The 8,282-nt window shown below is 52.1% G+C and overlaps 1 pseudogene; it reads right to left on the reverse strand.

Moving 5' to 3' along the window:
• Nucleotides 1-2,311: 2,311 nt before the first annotated feature.
• LOC122913667 lies at nt 2,312-5,883 on the reverse strand (annotated as a pseudogene).
• Nucleotides 5,884-8,282: the final 2,399 nt, after the last annotated feature.

Genomic DNA, 8,282 nt, shown 5'->3' on the forward strand with positions numbered 1-8,282 from the left:
GATTGCCTTTTAATCAAGGGCTATTCAAGACTGAAAGGCCTTAAACAGCCAAAGATATAAATGCCTAATGGTTGAAGTTCAGGCGCCTTCACGGACGTACTGCACACTTGAGAGATAGCTTATCTCCCTCGTCTTGCCTCCAGCGAGCCTCAGTCTGGAGGGGTCTGAGCCCTGCTCTCCACACACGCCCCCCCATCTCCTGTGTTGGCTGGCTAGATACTGGGCTACTGTCTATACTGCCTAGAGCCAGATGGGCTACTGGTGTCAGATGCAGCTCATTCCCCATCCAGGAGAGAAGGGGAAGCTGATAAAAGCCAAAATACTGGCCTCAGAGCTCCCTCTTTGGATCTTCCCTTACCAACCCTCCTCCCCCTACCCACAGCCCATTCCACTGTTCTTCTAGAAGCAGAACATCAAGAATTAGCTTGCTAAAGTATGCAAGGAAGGGATGGGGTGGTGGGTCTGACTTTTGTCAGCCCTCTTTCTTTGTCCCTGGGAAGACCAACATGCTGTGATGAGGGGCTTTCTGGCTCAGTGTCCAACCAAGGCAGATGGACAGACCCCTCTCCTGAGGCGAGGCCTCTGTACCTAGAGGCAATCCTTGGGCCCGGCACTGGTGACAGTCACTGCAGTACCCACGCCTGTCATTCTGCTGCCAGGGTGTTCAGGGGACTCGTCTCCTGCTTTTTTAGTACCTCCTTCCCCTGGGGGTCCCCATTCCTATCCTGTTCCATTGACTCTGGCCCCTTTAGCAGCAAAGTCCATCTGAGAACGTTGTTCTTTTTGTTCCTGAAACTCTGCATACCATCACATGCCTGGACCGATACACACATGCACACACAGATGTAGACCTGTACACATGTGTTCCACACACACACACATACGCACACTCACAAACCCACTGGTACACACATATACAGGCACACACAGATCCAAGAGTGTTGGGGCAAAGCTATATGGGCGTACACAATACCCAGGTGTATCCATAAATATACATTATGTATATTTATGTACATATTATGTATCCATAAATATACAGAGGTTGTTTTTTTTTAATCCCTACTTTTTTTTAAGATTTTATTTATTCATTTGATAGACCGAGATCACAAGTAGGCAGAGAGCCCAACGCGGGGCTCGATCCCAGGACCCTGAGATCATGACCTAAGCTGAAGGCAGAGGCTTTAACCCACTGAGCCACCCAGGCGCCCCTACAGAGGTATTTAAAGTGTGTTCAGCACACAGAGGCACATGGACTCGTGTGCCACTCTCCCTGCACCCCAAGTGGAACTACACCCTTGGGAAATATGATAGTAGATCACGTAGCTAGCTAGCTAGCTCTGTGCCTTCATCTCTCTCCCTCTGCATCCCCACCCCCCGCCCAACAACGCAGGGCTCTCTGCCCTCCTGATACCCAGCTCAGGCCTGAGCTTCCTGGTTATCAACTCCAGCAGCCTGCCTGGAACAAAGAAAGGGAGCAGCGTTCTCCGTCCTTGGGGACAGTGAGGTGAGGGGAAGGGTCTCTAGAATAGGGACGGGAGCCTCACCGCTACCTAATGCTACAATTTTTGCCCCAAGGCCCTCCCAGTGGAAGGCAGCTCCCATCTGAGCCTGTGTTCTCTCTAGGGAGGTCAGCTGGGGATGGGGGAAAAGGAGAAGGGGTTGGGGTAGGGGACACACCTCAGAAAGGAGTGGAGGACCCATATCAGGAGCCAGGGACTTTAAACTCACCCACAGGGGGCTGGGACAATAGAAAACAGGAGCCAGTATCTGAGAGGCCAGGAAGATCCAGAGCTAGAGGAACCAGCTGCCCTAGAGGAAGGGACTTCCTCCCTCCCATGTGGTTCCCCAGGTGGGATCTCAGTACACACCATGCGCACAGCAGTTCTTGAATGGGTGCAGTCCCCTCCACGTTGGAAAGCCCTTCCACACTTGTACCCCTTATGGGAGCCAAACAAAGCAGGAGGGACAGTGTCCCACTGCGCACCAATGAGGCAGTCCTCCGGCAGTGGAAGTGGAGGAGGCTGGGCAGGGAAGGCCCATGGGGAGCTCACCAGCCCAGTGGGTGCCCGGCTGCTGCTCCCGCTAGGCTTCCCCACCCAGCCTGAGGCTCCACTGGCAGTCCTCCAGCGCGTGCAATAATGAGATGGAGTTGGGAAATGCTGTGGGAAGTCTGAGTTTTTGGCCAGGAGAGGCTGGAGGACAGAGCCTGGAGGGGTCCAGGGACTGCCAGGGGAGGTCTGAAGGGAGGGGGCTCGGAGGCAGGGGCTCCACACCTCAGGCTTAGAAGGAGCAGACGAAGGACAGACGCCTTTCACATGAAGTCAGCTGCCAGCAGTGGAAAGCGTGGTGACATCAGCGGTCACCTGTGTGGCAAGCGGCCCTCCTTCCCTCCTTGGCTGGCCGGCCGGGACCAGGACTATCAGGGTGCTTCCCACATGCCCCTTCTAGCTAAGGTGCACCCAGCTCTTCCTGGGGGAGGAGGGGGGCAGCGTGCTAAGAGCTTCATGAATTAGCTGGTTAAACTATGCCTGTTGCACATGATCGTCACAATGACCCCAAAAGATAGATGTTATCGTCATCCCCATTTTACAGACGGGAAAAGTGAGGCTTAGTGGAGGTAGTAACTTGCCTGGGTCTCAGCCTGCAAGAGGCAGAGCTGGATGTGGATGGCGGCAGGCTTACTCCAGCACAGATGGTCTTAGCCTTGGAGCTAGCTCCCTCACATCTGGCTTCCATGCTGCTCAAAGCTGGCGAATTACCCCTCAGCCAGCCCTAATTCCCACAGCTTTCCTTCGTCCTTCATCCATACCTTACGTTCACATCTCCTCCTCTCCTCTGTTTCATCAGTCACTCCTCGTGGCCCTCATATCAGAGGAAGGATAGCAGCTCCCCAGCCCCAAGCCTAGCGTGGTCGGTGAGGCTGGAGAGCCCCCATCTATCTCCCATACAGGGTACCCCATCACCTGGTTTTGCTTTGAGGGATCCCTACATTTCAGCCCTCCTCACAAACGATGTGGCTTCTCCGGCTGGGGAAAGGTGTGAGTTTGGAGAGGTATATTCAGAGAACTCAAAGGGACAGTGTGTGAGAGTGTACCTTGCCACTGCTTTCCCTTGCTCTGGCCCCAGTCCCCCTCACCTCTGGTCCATAGGGCTACATAGTTGCCTTCCCCATTCACAGGTTGCCCTGAGGCCCAGTATCCAAAATTCCAGCGTCTCCCATCAGTCCATTGAAATCTCCCACATGGGGAACTAAAGAAGTGGTAGGCCGGGTCATAGGGCAGAGGTCCCGGGAGACAGACCCTGGGACCCCAGAGAGGGCCCACTGAGTGCTCCTTTCCCCTCTCACCACCCTGTGGGGAGCCAGATCCGCAAGAGACCCATGCCTGAGAGTTTACAGGCAATGTCGATGCAAGCGCGGCCAGCACTCCCCCATCACGCAGAACACACTTCTCCATCTTCACAGCGCATACGATCTCCTGGCATTCTTGTTAAAATGCAGATTCCAGTTCAGGAACCCTGGAGTGGGACCCAAGATTGGGCACTTCTTTTTTTTTTTTTTTTTTTAAAGATTTTATTTATTTATTTGACACAGAGAGATTACAAGCAGGCAGAGAGGCAGGCAGAGAGAGAGAGAGGAGGAGGCAGGCTCCCTGCTGAGCAGAGAGCCCAATGCGGGACTCGATCCCAGGACCCTGAGATCATGACCTGAGCCGAAGGCAGCGGCCTAACCCACTGAGCCACCCAGGCGCCCCAAGATTGGGCACTTCTGACAAGCTACCCGGTTTGCCGATGTTGCTGGCCAGGGACCACACACGCGTAGCATATTCCACGGCATTTATTCATCCACAGTCCGAGAGCTGCCTTGAGAGAGGGCTCCATTTTAGAGATGAAGAAACTGAGACTCCAAGGAAGTCATTCAGCTAGTAGGTGACTAAGCGGGGCATGGAGCCTATCTCCTGACTCCAGTGATGCACCAGGAAATGTTCAACGGCCAGCTCCAGGGGAAGGGGAGAACACAGAGGGCGGGAAGAACCCTGATTTACAATTGCCCATTTCCTTGGTGTGCATACCTCCACTGGGGCAGATTTCAAGCTACAGGCATGAAGTCCATGAGCGTGGAGCTGGGATGAGATGCCCAAAATCATCGGTCCCCCAGACCCAGTCCAAGCCAGCTCCAGTGCCACACTGCCTGCTGCTTGAGGCTGGCCTCAAGGGCTGAGATGCGGCTAGACGACAGCAGGGGGGTCCCTGGAGACAGTCAGAGAGAACTTCCTGTCTCCAGGGAGGTTGGTACCTCACCTACCCAGCCCTTGAGCACGCCTCCGATCCAGGCCTGGCCTTCATTGACCCCTCTGGCCATGCACAGGACGTGATGATCTGAGTTGGAGTTGTGTATGGAGACAAACACCTTCTGCAGACATTCAGCAGAAAGAAGAAAATGTAGGGTAGAGGATTCGCCGGTTTTTCTCAAGTCTCTGAGCCTCCAGGAGAGAGCTTCTCATCTCTTTGTAGGTCAGAAATCAATGACCTCCTTGCCCTTCTCAATCCCATCTTGTGTCCCTTGGTCAGGAGCTTTTTGCAAAAACGTATAATACTCAGAATAATCAAAACTTCCATTTGTGAGAGTTTTAATGACCCAGGGACTATTCCAAATACTTCCATGTATTATCTCATTTAATCCTCAAACACATCCCTAACAAGATGGTACTATGTATCTCCAGTTGACAAACAAAGAAGCCCCAAAAGGTGAGCTGACCAGCCCAGCAACGGAGCCAATGTCAGGCAGAGCCGGAACTAAACACGGGTATATCAAATACCAAAGCCACTCGTGCAGACAGTGGTTCTTAAAGTGCAGGCCCTAGACCAACAACACCACCATTACCTGGGAATTGTTATACGTGTAAACTCTCAAGTCCTGCCCCAGATTTGCAAAGCCATAAATGTATTTTAACAAGACCTCCAGGAGATCCTGACACACACTATGCTTTAAGAACCACTAATCTCAAAGGGAAGAGGTTGAATCTGATCTCCTCCTCACCTCCAGTCCTCCACTGCAACTTACCTGAGCGTTTACAAATTTCTCAAGGTTCCGCACCAACAGGAAGCAACAAGTCTTGCACCCAGGACTTCCTGGAGTTTAAACTTTGTCCACTTCCTTGGGGGCACTGAAAGTCCTTGTCTAGGGCAGCTGGGTTGGAATCCATGGCCTAGTCACCCTCAAATGTGTCCCAATAGCCAGAAGACTTGGTCTCCTCTCCTTCTGACTGAATCACCTTCTGGGTCAAGGCAGAGTCTCCCTCCTGCTCCCCTAAACATTCCAGATTCTGACTCAGGTCTGCCTGTGTCTCCCAGCCGTCCAGATTGGGAGCATTATTCTCTGGGAAGAAGGGGTAACCTAAAATCAACTCAGCGGGGCGGGGGGGGGTCTCCCTTCTTCCAGGACCATGGACAGCTCTGAAGGCCCACATGAGCCACCATCCGTAACCAATACTGGAAGGATCTCCTTAGCATGGGGTGAGGTGAGAACATTTGGGTCGTAGACACGAGTGGGTGAGATCCTGACTTCTAGCTGACACCACAGGTGTGTATTCTGGGAAGAGGCACCTCTGAGAAGCCCTTCCTCTTCACAGTTGGTGGGGTTTTCCTGTGAAGTAACCCTGGCAGAAAGTTTGGGTCACGGTTCCGAGTTCAGGAGAAATCTAATCAGAGATGGGCTGGGTCAACCGAAGGGGGGCAGCTGTGGCCCTGGCCCTGTGAGGCAAAATACCTGCAAGAAAAAGGAGAAAAAAGAAAGGTTGGTAAGACAGGAAGGGGAGGCTTACCCAGATGGAGAGCAGCAACTGTCCCCAGCAGGAGAAAGGGCAGGAGCAGGGGGCCTTTCATTTCCACTCAGGCTTTGGACAGGGACACAGCTCCCCTTCCCTCCTTGTGGGTGTCTTGTGTGTCTGCACAGCCCCTGGCAGACAGGGGACAAAATCCTTCTTTAACCAGTTGATTAAGGGGCAAAGATTGGTTAGAGCACTCTTTCCTCCCCAGAGAACAGGCACTGAACTGGAGAATTAAGAAAAGGACGTGGGATGTCAGCTCAAGTGCAAAAGTCCCTTTTTCTTGAAAGCCCCATCCCTGCTCCCTCAGACGGCCCTTAGCTCAGACCCTTGCCCCTGCAAGAAGGGGCCTGCTCTGAGTCAGGGCCACTATCATTCATACTGAGAAACAAGGGGGAAAGGATGCTGGCCACGGTGGTCCTGAAGATGGGCTTCCAAGTGGGTCAAGCACTCACCTCTGGGAATCTTGGGTCTCCACTCTCAGTGCTTCTGGCTTTTGGGCCCCAGAGGAGGCTGGGTCAAGGCTCTTATGCTGGGCTTCTGGGGAAGCTGGAAGAGGCAAAGATGATTGCCCCCTGCTGCGGGGGAGCACAGAGGAGCTGATAAGAAGAGTTTTGCTCAGTCCTCTCACCCTTGAGAACTGCTGTCTTTTGGGACTGCGGAGACCTATGTCCCAGGGCTCTCTTCCCCTGTGCGTATCCAGACACCCTGCTGTGCTCAAGAGTACCCCAGCTGACTGTTGTCTAGGCATTATTACTGCCCCTATAGTGTCCTAGTCTGAACAACACTCCTTAACCCCAGGAGCAGCCTTCCCCTGGTCTGTATCCCAGCTAATGAGGTGGGGAATCCCAGGGGGCTGGGAGACCATGTGGGGAGGAGGTAGGCGGCCAAGGGAGGCTCTGCCCTCCTGAGTACTCACTTATCTCGATATGCATTGAATCACTTATCTCTATATGCATCACATCCCTGAATCCTCATCTTCACCTCATTCCATGAGAAGGTACGCTGATCCTTACTTCACAGATGAGGAAATGAGATTCAGAGAGGGAAGGCAACTTGCCAAGTTTGCACAGGAAGTAGGAGAACTGGGATTTCTAAGTCTTTTTGGTTTGAAACCCTTGTCTCTCTCTGATTCTGTCTCAGTCTTTATCTGAGTCTCTGTCTCTCTCTCTCCTTCACTTTCTTCCTTTCTCTCCCTGTCCTCTTCCTTTTCCCTCTCTTCCACATCTTTAATCTCCCTCTCTTTCGAATCTTTAAAATTTTATGCTCATTTTTTATGATGTGGCTCTAGATCAAGGTTCTCAACCTTCCTGCTTGCAGTAAAATAGTTCTTTGTTGGGGGCTGGGGGGTGTCCTGTGCACTGGAATGAGTTTAGCACTATCACCTCCCTGAGTCATGATGATCAGAAATGTCTCCATACATTCCCAAATGTCCTCTGTCACCCCATCAGCTTCTAGATCACTGATCTAGAACATGTAAAACATGCCATTTTGTCCAGTCTCAAGGCATAATCTTATGGCCAGGAGGCAGCAGCCAGAATGGAAAGCTTCAGGCAGAGTTGTTGAGACACTCCAGGCCACCCTTCTCCCACCCCCTCTCCCCATCTCCCACCAGCACCACCAGGGGTGGGACTAGAGGGATGTGAGCAAGGCACTTGCCTCAGTTGCAAAATTGAAGAGCCCACTAAAGAATTCAGTAGTCAAGAGAAACACTATTTTAATGTGATCTTTATTAAAGATCAAAATACATGCAAAAAATCCACAATTAACAAAATAGCAAACTTTGAATCAATCAAGCTCTGGCCAAATTCATTGCAGTCCAAGAAGAGGCCACCCAGCGCTGAGCCCTGATTTTGCTGGATATCATCATCAAGAGCTAGAGGACTTGAGGGGGTGGGTGTCTGTCTCAACTCTGTGCCATCCAACCAGGCAGCACACATTTGGTTCTTGGATTCCAGCCCAGCACACCAGTACCCAGAATACCAGATAGGTAGCCCAGAAGGTGAAAAGGCCTGAGTCCTCCCCTCCTCTGTGCTCTCAGGGGACCTACAAATGGAGAAGTACCTGAGAGATCATTTCTGTGCTCAGTTACAGAGTAACGGTCTTGCCCACTATCTCCCCAGCCCAACAGACTTGACTCTCAGCTTCCCTTCCTGACTCAGGGACTGGGGGCTGGGTCAATTTCATGCCCCCAAAACCTGGTCCAGATTTGGAACTTGAGATCTCCCTAGTGGGAGAGCTAGACCCCCTCCCATTTTTCTTGCCCATCCTGGGCCCAACCAAGGATATCATTTCCTTAGTGTTTGGGGTGACCAGTAAAGACAGCTTGCACCATGATAAGCTTTACATGTGTCTTTTCATTGGAACATCCATTTCATAATGAGACAATGGCTTCTCAGAATGCTTAAGACACAGCAAATCAGAAACAGGCCTAAACCCAGGGCTTCTAGCCTCTTA

This window comes from Neovison vison, chromosome 7 (assembly GCF_020171115.1).
Source record: "Neovison vison isolate M4711 chromosome 7, ASM_NN_V1, whole genome shotgun sequence".
Taxonomy (NCBI): Eukaryota; Metazoa; Chordata; class Mammalia; order Carnivora; family Mustelidae; genus Neogale; species Neogale vison.